General features: G+C 39.8%; 1 non-coding gene across 1 annotated transcript; it reads left to right on the top strand.

The window, feature by feature from the left end:
* Positions 1–9,319: 9,319 nt before the first annotated feature.
* On the top strand, positions 9,320–9,423 carry LOC112739415 (small nucleolar RNA R71). Its single transcript, XR_003170352.1, has one exon. It is a non-coding gene; the product is annotated as a small nucleolar RNA R71 (small nucleolar RNA).
* The last annotated feature ends 2,287 nt before the right edge of the window (positions 9,424–11,710 follow it).

The following is an 11,710-nucleotide window of genomic DNA, read 5'->3' as shown; positions in this document are numbered from 1 at the left end:
GTGGAGGGAGGGGTTTCAATTCTAACTTTTGATCATGGGCAGGCTTTGGATTCTCTGGGGCTTGTGAAAATGGCGAAGTGCCCTCATTGTCAGTTAAAAGGGTCCTCACACTTGGACCTTGTCCAGTGTGCCTCTCTTCTAACTCTTCCTTGTGAATTTCAGCTATACTTTCATCTATGACATCACACTGGAAGATAGAACGATCTTCTGGGGGGTTGTCAATGACTCCATTCAGATTGAAGATTACTATGCGGCCATCTATTTCAAAGGAGTATGTTCCTGAAAAAGCATCCAATTTGAATTTTGATGTCTTCAGGAATGGTCTTCCAAGTAGGATTGATGATGGCTTACCTGAATCATTTTGGGGCATCTCCAAAATATAAAAATCAGTGGGAAATGTAAGTCCTTTAATGTTCACCAAAACATCTTCAGCAACTCCAGCCACTGTAATAATGCTTTTATCTGCTAACACAAAATGAGCTGCCGACCTTTTTAAGGGAGGGGGCCTCAAAATATCATATATAGACAAAGGCATATACTGACACATGCTCCTAAATCACACATGCAATCATAAATTACTATACCACCAATAGTACACGTGTATCCCCGATTAATGCAGCCTCATATGCTTCAATTATAGATTTTTAGTATTAAGCGAAAGGCTAACTATACAAGGACCTGGATCACTACATTTTTCAGGTAATCCTCCCATTAAAGCAGATATAGAACTACCTAAAGGAATAGTTTCTAATTCATTAATTTTTTCTTTATGGATACATAAGTCTTTTAGAAACTTTGCATATTTAGCTACCTGCTGAATAACATCAAAAAGAGGAACAGTTACCTCAACCTTTTTGAATATTTCTACCATTTTGGGGTCGGGTTCCAGCTACTTCCTGGGCTTCCTTGCAATTTGTGGAAATGGAATAGGAGTGGTGTCTTCTGTGGTGTCTGCGCCTTTTGGTGCTTCCTCCTGTGGTTGAGCTATTTCTTCTTCAGCTATGTCATGTATGTCCTCTTCCTCTTCAACATCTTCTATTTCTACTACCTCTTCAGCTGAGGTGTGTTCTGGTGGGCTTGGTTCCTCCTGACTCGCCATAAACTTGATGCGCATAAACTAGTTATGCTACGATTTAGGAAATTGCACGATCGGCAAAATTCCTTCCGGCATGTGCACCGGTTATCGTCAAGTAAAAACTCACAATAGAGTGAGGTCGAATCCCACAAGGATTGGTTGAGTGAGCAATTCGGATTAGAAGTGTGTTCTAGTTGAGCGGAATCAAGATTGAGATGAGAATTGCGGAATGTAAAATTGGCGGGAAAAGTAAATGACAAGAAATTAAAATGGCGGAATCTTAAATTGCATGAATTAAAGAGCAGAAACTAAATTGCTGAAATTAAAAGGGAATGGGGGTGATTGCATGAATTGAGTTGCAGAATGTAAAGAGAAGATGTAATCAGAATTGGGGGATTCATTGGGTTATAGGAGATATTGAGATCTCCGAATCAAAACATGTTTATCTCTTCCTCAAGCAATGCGTTCATTGAATTTTGCTTGGCAATCTTATATGATTGGATCCCAATCCCTTGGCTCACCAATTCTCTCTAAAAATGAACAAATTCCCAATCCCTTGGTTTAAATGTTCATAAGAAGAGATGATGCTCGATCACTGATTATACCACACAGTTTCATGAACCACAATTTGGTAGGATTACATGTCACAATATCCATCCAAACCCCAATCCAATTCACTGTGAGAAAGCTTCTCTAGCATGAATCCTCCATTCCTTTCCCAAGGTTCCGAAGGATTCCAATTATGGGTAGTTTCTTTCCCAAGACAACTACCCAATGGAATTAGATCGAGAAGCTTTCTAACAAAATTCAAGAGAAAAGATTGAAGAAGAAGATAAACTATTATTGATTCATTGAATTACAATAGAGCTCCCTAACCCAATGAAAGGGGGTTTAGTGAGTCATAGCTCTGAATTCAATTACAAAGATATGAAAACTAGCTAAAAGTGAAGGTAAAAGTCCTCTCTAACTTAAATTCTATCCTATTTATACACTTTCTATATTGAGCTTCTGTTGTGTTTCTTGGGCTTTGAGGCCTCTCCCTGCTTTCCTTTTGCCTTGGGTTTATGATCCATAATCTTGATGAGGCTGCTGGTCCAAATTCTGTAACATTCATTGAGCCAACTTAGTGATAATCAAATAATGGCACATGACTCAATAAATTGAAATTTCAGACTCATCAATCCTTCAGGCCCAATCCCATAAACCATGATATTCAATTGGGTTTCATACCAGAATAAGTTTAAGTTAATGTTTGTGCTCAAATACTAACTTAAACCACAATATCTTTGGTCCAGAAACCTTTTCCAAGAGTGGCGTTTAAGTTGCAGTTTAAGCTTAAACTGCAGCTTAAACGCCAGACACTTCCAGTGAGGCCTTTTGTAGAAGCACGTTTAAGCTTTAGTTTAAGGTTAAACTGAAGCTTAAACGTGGAAATGGAAGAAGGCAGCCCTGGAGAGTCATGTAGTCGAACACGTTTAAGCTCCAGTTTGAGGTCAAACTGAAGCTTAAACGTGGATATAGGAAGGGCAGCCCTGGAGGTCGAACACGTTTAACCTCCAGTTTAAGGTCAAACTGGAGGTTAAACGTGGAAATGGAAGGAGGCATCCTGGAGGTCGAACACGTTTAACCTCCAGTTTAAGGTTAAACTGGAGGTTAAACGTGGAAGCTTAGAAAGGTAGCCCTGGAGGTGTCGAACACGTTTAAACTCCAGTTTGAGGTCAAACTGGAGCTTAAACGTGGAAATGGAGAGAGCAACCCTGGAGGAGAAAACTTGGTCGAACACGTTTAAGCTCTAGTTTGAGGTCAAACTGGAGCTTAAACGTGGAAATGGCTCCCTGGTGCTTTTCCCATTCTGGCGTTTAACCTCCAGTTTGAGGTCAAACTGGAGGTTAAACGTGGAACTCCTTCCTGAGTGGCATTATCATTCTGGCGTTTAACCTCCAGTTTGAGGTCAAACTGGAGGTTAAACGTGGAATGCTTCTTTGGTGAGACTTTTCATTCTGGCGTTTAACCTCCAGTTTGAGGTCAAACTGGAGGTTAAACTTCAATTCCAGCATTTCTTAGCCTTCATGATTCTGGTGTTTAAGCTCCAGTTTAGGCTTAAACTGGAACTTAAACTCCACATGTGATATTCAAGCTTCCTTTATTGATTTTGTTGCTTCCTTGCCTAGCCTCTTCTTCCCTGAAATCATCCAAACAATTGCATCAAAGTCTTGCAAAATTTCATGAGAAATCTTCCATTCATAGCATTCAAGTAATATAACTAAAACTCATGGATATTGCATCAAAATCATATTGTTTGGATGGTTCATTGCTTTGTTATTCTTTTAACCATTCTTGGTTACTTTAAGCTCAAGAAAGTGCATAAAACCACTAAAACTAACAGAAAAATACTAGTGAAACTAGCCTAAGATGCCTTGGCATCACAACACCAAACTTAATACTTGCTTGTCCCTAAGCAAGTCCTGAGTTATTTGAGAAGAAAGTATGAAACAGAAAGCAATTACATTGGCTATATTAGCAAGCATTTGAAGTTCATCAGAAGGGTTTTATGCAGAAAGTTGCAGCATCACTTTTTCATACTTATCAGGTAAGATTATCACTTTTTCATTGCATCTATCAAACACTGCTATGGCCTCTTGTTATTCTTATGTCCTTGTCACTTTTCTCTTCTTTGTTTTTCTTTTCTTTTTCTTAGAGCTTCTTTTGCTCCTTGTTTGCTTAGTGTCATGTGTTGCACAAGCCTTTGGCATTTTCTTTTTCTTATCAGTGCACTACACATATCCACTTTAGGCACTTTAGTTCACATTTCTTCTTGAGACATTGGTGCCCAACACCTCTTTGTGTGACTAAATGTTTTGTATTTAGGTTGCTCTTGATAATGGACTTTTGGTTGATAATCCCGGGTTAGTTAACCCAAGTTACCAAGTGTTGAAACACTCCTCAGAACCTATTCATCCAAGCATATCCTTAATACATAAACACCATAGGCATTTGTCTCAAAAGTTCAAACCATTGGTACCTAGCTTATTTTCTCAATTTTTTTGCTTTTTGGTTGCCCTTTTTCAGTGGCTTTTTCTTCTTCTTTTTCTTTCTTTTTCATGGCCAAAGACATTTATTCATCAAGATCCATAGACAGTTTTCAATTTCTACACAAAGAATGATAATTCTACACTCTAATTCCAGTGATCTGACTAAACAATCAAGCATGCATACCACCACTTAATTCTACTTGATTTGTCACTAATTTAGCCAAGTTACTTTTGTTCAAACTTTTCTTTTATTTTTGGAAACAGAACAAGCATGGCACGCACTCGTTTAAGAAGGTGAAGTTATATCCAAACATCTAGGCATTCACTTTATTCAAAGCAATAAACAGACACTCATACTAAAAAAAAAAAAAAAAAAAAAAAAAAAAAAAAACTCCACATAACACTTAAATGACTTATGATGAAAGAAAGCTCATAAAGACAATCCACCAATGATCATTTGATTATTAAGGAACGAGACCACCTCTTATTTATTGCTTGGTTCTTCTTAATTCTTGGGATCCTGCTTCTTCTTGCTTCCTGCCTCTTTTTGACCACTTGTGCTTCCTTTGTCTTTTCTTAGGAGCTTTTTCCAGAATCCAGCCTTTTTCATCGTTTCTTCCACTCCTTTTTCAAGGATCATTGCCTTGTTTATTTCTCCTTCTTTCCTCCCTTTGAAATACTCATCAAAAGCTGGGAATGCTGGGTCCATCTTGTGTAGATGTTCCCCTATGTAGTTAAGCTTGATTTGCGAACTGATGTTGTAATCAGCTTGGACTGAGTATCTTGCATTCTGTAAAATGGTGGCTTCCTTGATTGCCAAGACATTGGCATCTTGGTGTTGGCATATGTGGCTGAAGGATTCCTGTAAGTGTAAATTCTGTTCCCTTTGCAGATCGAAGAATCTTGATTCAAAGTTCCTTTGCATATCCATCATTTTTAGGTGAAAGTCCTCTTGTCTCTCCTGAGACCTCATGTATTGTTGAGACATTCCTTCCATGATTTCCTGCATTCTGCTCATATCCATGGGGTCTCTGGGAATTCGTTGTCTTCTTTCTGAAAATGCTTGCTCTTCTTGCTCTTCTTCTCTGTCTTCTCCTTCCTGTCTTTCTTGTTTGGCTTCTTGCTCGGCTTCCACTTGTTGCCCTTCTTCATTTCTTCTTCTTGTATGTCTTGGAGGAGTTGGGCCAAGAGTCATTCTGTACGCAGTTATGGCCATTCCAGGATATAGCCAATTAGGCCTTTCATCCTCAAGTGGTACTTGGGCATCGATGCATAGTCTAATGATAGTGCTAGGGAAGTGGAGCCAGGATTCAGGGTCACTTTTCTCACTAAACTCTTGTATCTGTTCAGCAATGAGTTTATAAACTTTGATCTCCCCTCCCACCATAATGCAATGTAGCAAGATGGCTCTTTTAGGGACTATTTCTGAAGAGTTTGCAGTGGGTAGGATGGATCTCCTAACTATTGCATACCACCCTTTAGCTTCAGGTGTTAGGTCTCCCCTTCTCAAGACTCTTGGAGCCCCTCTTGTTTTTCTCACCCATTCAGCTCTGATGGCACAAAGGTCTTCAGCAATAGTTGCATAGTCAGGTTCTCCTATCATCCTTTCTTCATAACTTGCTTGGCTGAAATGTATGTTTTTCAGGCCAAGGGTTTTCATGATTGCTTTGGGACTGAAGTCAACTTCCACCCCTCTCACATAGCTTTTGTATGTGGGTTTCTTGGTTGGATCCTCTCTTACTGCATTTGCATAAAACTCTTTCACCAAGTTGATGTTGATTTTAGTGATTGGCTTAGTCAGGAGCTCCCACTTCCTCTTTTTGATCTTTTCCCAAACACCTGGGAACTCATCCTTTTCAAGGTCAAAGGGAACCTCAGCTAGTACCGTTTTAGGTCTCATCCATTCGGCTTGAATCTCATGGAAAACTGATCTGTATCTCCATGCATCGAATTCCCTGTTTTCCTCCATTGGCTGCTTGTCTTTTCTCCTTTTGTGGCTAGATGAAGCTGCCATTGGTTCTTTAGTTTTGGTAAGTGACAAGCTAAAGTTGACAAGGTGAAGCAAGAAGTGTTGTTGGAAGTGTGGGGAGGTTGTTTTCGGCAAGAGATAGTTTATGCTATGATGAAGGAAATGTGCATGAAGGAGATTTGGTGGTGTTGAACTTGTTCCCCAAGTGGTTCTTTATAGTGCCCGTAAGTGCAAAATGGACGGCTAGGGTGATTTGTGAAGGGTGGCTTGATGGTAAATATATGAATTAGGGAGAAGGACGAATTGCTTTTCATTTTCTTGGAAGTATTCTGGGTGCATTAGGTTGTACATGTAGCTATCTTTTCTTGCAGAACTTCCTTTTCCCATGTGTAAGTTTCAAAGACTTGTGAATTTTCTTTTTGACCAAGCATCGTACCTCCCTTTGTCTTTTTCCTCCATTTTTGTCTTTTCCTTTGTACCTGCACAAACAAACAAGTTTGCTATCATTTTTCGGTCCATGTGAATTATGAATAGTACTTGCACATGTAAATCAATGATTGTCTTTATGAGCTTATAGCCGTGACTTCTACATGTATGCACACTTATTATTTGGACACCAAACTTAGTGTTTGGTCAAGTCTCCTGATGACATGAAATCCATATTGGTTGTCCTTAATGAATGTGCTTAATTCTAATAAATCATAGTCACCTTGGCTCTTTGATTCTAAACAAATTTACTACCCTAAGTAATTGAAACCAAAGCATTAAAACATGCGAATGGTGTACTTGTCATGAATTTCGAAATCCAGAGGAACTTTGTGCTTTTCATGAACCGTGTTCAAAGAGGAACACCAAACTTAATTTTTGGTTGTGCACTAAAAATTGAATGCATTTTGAATAAAATTTTGGGGTGCCTTCAGGCACACCAAACTTAGAGGCAAATTGCATTTTACATGCAATGTTTAGTGCACTTTTTCAGCAGTTGTCCTGAGGATTCAAGTTCATGCATAAGAAACCATGCTTTATTAGATGCACAACAAAACAAAAAAAGTAAGGGTATTAAAACATGGGTTGCCTCCCATGAAGCGCTTCTTTCACGTCACTAGCTTGACGGTTGTCCCTTGTTAGGGTGGATTGTAGTGCTTGACGTCTTCTCCTCTCACTATGAAAACGTCCCCACTTGATTCATTCATGACCTCTAAATGTTCCATAGAAAGAACTTTCCTGATTGTGAACACTTGAGGGAGCTGGGAAGGAATGGTTTTGAGGCCAGGTGGGATTGGCAGATAATGACTTGATATCACGCTATCTCCCGGAGAGAAACCTTCAGTGGGAATTTTCTTGTTTCTCCACCCTCTTGGCAATCTCCCTATCACTCTTCCCTTTCTCTTGAGGATTTCTTCATTGACCCTTATGTCAGGAGGATCCTTCTGATCTGTTTCCACTGATTCTTGTGGCTTTAACTCTTGCAACTCTTGTTTGCCTTCCAAGGACTGTTTTAGAGTTTCAGCTGCTGGATTACTTTCCTCCAAACACAGATGGCTACTATCATCCTTAGGCTTTTCAGGTTCTGGTTCAGGCTCAGATGCAGGTTTGAAAACTTTGAAAATGAGCTGTTCATCATGTATTCTCAGAATTAGCTCTCCTTGTTCTACATCTATGGGCGCTCTAGTAGTGGCTAGAAATAGTCTGCCCAGAATGATAGGGTGTAAGTAGCTTTCCTCCATGTCCACAATGACAAAGTCTGTGGGGAAGTAATAATCCCCCACTTTCACCAGCACATTTTCAACTACCCCTTCAGCTTGCTTCTGAGTTTTGTCAGCCAGTTGTATGATTACATCAGTGGATCTCACCTCATTCAGTTGTAGCCTCTTCATAAGAGTTAGAGGCATCACATTTATGCTAGCTCCTAGATCACAGAATCCTCTGTCAATTTTTGTTTCCCCTATGATGCAAGGGATATGAAAACTTCCTGGGTCCGTTTTCTTAGAGAGTGTGTCCTTCTTGATGAGAGCACTGCATTCTTTGTTCATTGTTACCGTTTGTCCTCCCTTCAAAACTCTTTTCTTGCTTAACAATTCCTTTAAATACTTGATGTGTGTAGGCATTTGATGGAGAATCTCAAGAAAGGGAATATTGACATGGAGAGGGTTAAATGTCTCTAAAAACCTTGAATAGGTTTTCCCTTTTTCACCTCCTCCTAACCTCTGAGGAAATGGTGCTTTTGGTTGGTATATTTCCAGCATGCCTTTTTGCAGTTCCTTGGCTTGCTCAGTTCCACTTTCCTGCTTAACTTCTTCCACTCCTTCCTTCAAGATTTCTGGCTCCTGCTCTGAGGGCCTGATTCCTTCTTCTTCTGAAACTTCCTTCAATATAGTGATGGCCTTGCATTCTTCCCATCTCACTCTCTTTTGTTCCCCTTTAGGATTCTTTTCTGTGTCACTAGGGAACACTGCAGTTGATTTGACGGCCTGTTGAGATAGCTCTCCTACTTGAGACTCCATCCTCTTGAGTTTTTCACCATGGTTTCTTAAGGTAGCTCTCACATCATCTCTGAAGCTTTTCAATTCGATTATGTCTTGACTCATGGTTGCCATCATTCCTTCTATCCGGTTTAATTGATCTTGAAATTGTTGGTTGGGATTAAGTTGGGTAGGTTGATTATTTTGGCCATGATATGATGATTGGGGGTAAGTGTTTTGTGTGGCTTGGTATGATCTTTGGTTGGAATTTTGGTATGTGGAATTGTTATGTTGGTTGTGGTTGTAAGGTTTGTGGTTTTGTGGTTGGGTTTGTTGGTTCCCCCACCCAAAGTTTGGGTGGTTTCTCCAGCCTGGGTTGTAAGTGTTGGAATGTGGATCATATGATTGCCTTTGTTGGTTTCCCACATAGTTGGCCTCTTCCCAATCACCTCCTTCAATGCTTACTTCCTCTTGATCTTGTGTGTGTATTGCAGCCACTTGCTTTGTTTCTAATTGCCTGGTAAGCTCTGCTAGTTGCTTGGCAAACACCTTGTTTTGGGCTAGAATTGTATCAACATGGTTCAGCTCCATGACTCCCTTAGTGTTGTGCCTTTCTGATGCATAGTAGTACTCATTCTCAGCCACTGTCTCAATCACTTCAATGGCCTCTTCCACAGTCTTTTTCCTGTTCAATGAACCTTCTGATGAATGGTCTACAGCCTTCCTTGATTCATAAGAGAGTCCATCATAGAAGATATGCAATTGCACCCAATCATGGAACATGTCTGGTGGGCATTTCCTTGTCAAGTCCTTGAATCTCTCCCATGCCTCGTAGAGAGTTTCACCATCTTGTTGTCTAAAAGTTTGAACCTCAGATCGAAGCCTATTGACCTTTTGTGGGGGGTAGAAACGTGCCAGAAACTTGCTTTCCACCTCATCCCATGTTGTTAGACTCCCCCTTGGGAATGATTCCAGCCACTTAGCTGCTTTGTCCCTAAGTGAAAATGGGAACAAAAGCAGTTTATAGGCATCTTCCTGGACTCCATTGGACTTCACAGTGTCACAAATTCTCAGGAATTTTGTGAGATGTTGGTTGGGATCTTCATTAGCACTTCCACCAAATGAACAATGATTCTCCACAAGTGATATTAGCTGTGGTTTGAGTTCAAAGTTGTTGGCCTGAATGGGTGGTTTCTGGATGCTGCTACCACAATTCCCAGAGGTTGGGTTTATGTATGAACTAAGAACCCTCCTCTCAGGAATGGCATTGTTTCCATCAGCTCTCTCATGGTTGTGAACTTCTCTATCCATGTTGAGATCTAAAGCTTCCTCAAAATTGTCCTCAGATTCTCCTTCAGATTCCTCTTCTCCCACTACTCTCTTCCCTCTTGCTTCCCTTCTCAGTCTATGAAGGGTCCTCTCTGGTTCGGTATATGGAGGAGTTGATGTCTCTCCTCTCCTACCTGTCATACAAGAACACAGCACAGGCACAAACAAGTGAAATACTCTTGGTTAATGGAAGAGTATGGTTAGAGCAATTGAGGAATTAATTCAAACAGTTAGTGAGTCAGTGAGTTAGTTGCTTGAATTTAAAGGCATAAAGAAAGAAAGCATGTAACCGAGTGCAAAAATTAAAATTCAACAAGTAATTTGAACAGAATTAACAAAGCAAGAGAAATTGCTCAATCTAGTTAGCTTCCAATTGGAGAATTGTCAATCGAAAACCAATCCCCGGCAACGGCGCCATAAACTTGATGCGCATAAACTAGTTATGCTACGATTTAGGAAATTGCACGATCGGCAAAATTCCTTCCGGCAAGTGCACCGGTTATCGTCAAGTAAAAACTCACAATAGAGTGAGGTCGAATCCCACAAGGATTGGTTGAGTGAGCAATTCGGATTAGAAGTGTGTTCTAGTTGAGCGGAATCAAGATTGAGATGAGAATTGCGGAATGTAAAATTGGCGGGAAAAGTAAATGACAAGAAATTGAAATGGCGGAATCTTAAATTGCATGAATTAAAGAGCAGAAACTAAATTGCTGAAATTAAAAGGGAATGGGGGTGATTGCATGAATTGAGTTGCAGAATGTAAAGAGAAGATGTAATCAGAATTGGGGGATTCATTGGGTTATAGGAGATATTGAGATCTCCGAATCAAAACATGTTTATCTCTTCCTCAAGCAATGCGTTCATTGAATTTTGCTTGGCAATCTTATATGATTGGATCCCAATCCCTTGGCTCACCAATTCTCTCTAAAAATGAACAAATTCCCAATCCCTTGGTTTAAATGTTCATAAGAAGAGATGATGCTCGATCACTGATTATACCACACAGTTTCATGAACCACAATTTGGTAGGATTACATGTCACAATATCCATCCAAACCCCAATCCAATTCACTGTGAGAAAGCTTCTCTAGCATGAATCCTCCATTCCTTTCCCAAGGTTCCGAAGGATTCCAATTATGGGTAGTTTCTTTCCCAAGACAACTACCCAATGGAATTAGATCGAGAAGCTTTCTAACAAAATTCAAGAGAAAAGATTGAAGAAGAAGATAAACTATTATTGATTCATTGAATTACAATAGAGCTCCCTAACCCAATGAAAGGGGGTTTAGTGAGTCATAGCTCTGAATTTAATTACAAAGATATGAAAACTAGCTAAAAGTGAAGGTAAAAGTCCTCTCTAACTTAAATTCTATCCTATTTATACACTTTCTATATTGAGCTTCTGTTGTGTTTCTTGGGCTTTGAGGCATCTCCCTGCTTTCCTTTTGCCTTGGGTTTATGATCCATAATCTTGATGAGGCTGCTGGTCCAAATTCTGTAACATTCATTGAGCCAACTTAGTGATAATCAAATAATGGCACATGACTCAATAAATTGAAATTTCAGACTCATCAATCCTTCAGGCCCAATCCCATAAACCATGATATTCAATTGGGTTTCATACCAGAATAAGTTTAAGTTAATGTTTGTGCTCAAATACTAACTTAAACCACAATATCTTTGGTCCAGAAACCTTTTCCAAGAGTGGCGTTTAAGTTGCAGTTTAAGCTTAAACTGCAGCTTAAACGCCAGACACTTCCAGTGAGGCCTTTTGTAGAAGCACGTTTAAGCTTTAGTTTAAGGTTAAACTGAAGCTTAAACGTGGAAATGGAAGAAGGCAGCC

This window comes from Arachis hypogaea, chromosome 13, assembly GCF_003086295.3.
Source record: "Arachis hypogaea cultivar Tifrunner chromosome 13, arahy.Tifrunner.gnm2.J5K5, whole genome shotgun sequence".
Lineage (NCBI taxonomy): Eukaryota > Viridiplantae > Streptophyta > Magnoliopsida > Fabales > Fabaceae > Arachis > Arachis hypogaea.
Note: the sequence above shows the minus strand (reverse complement) of the source record. Positions and strands in the feature narration are given on the sequence as shown.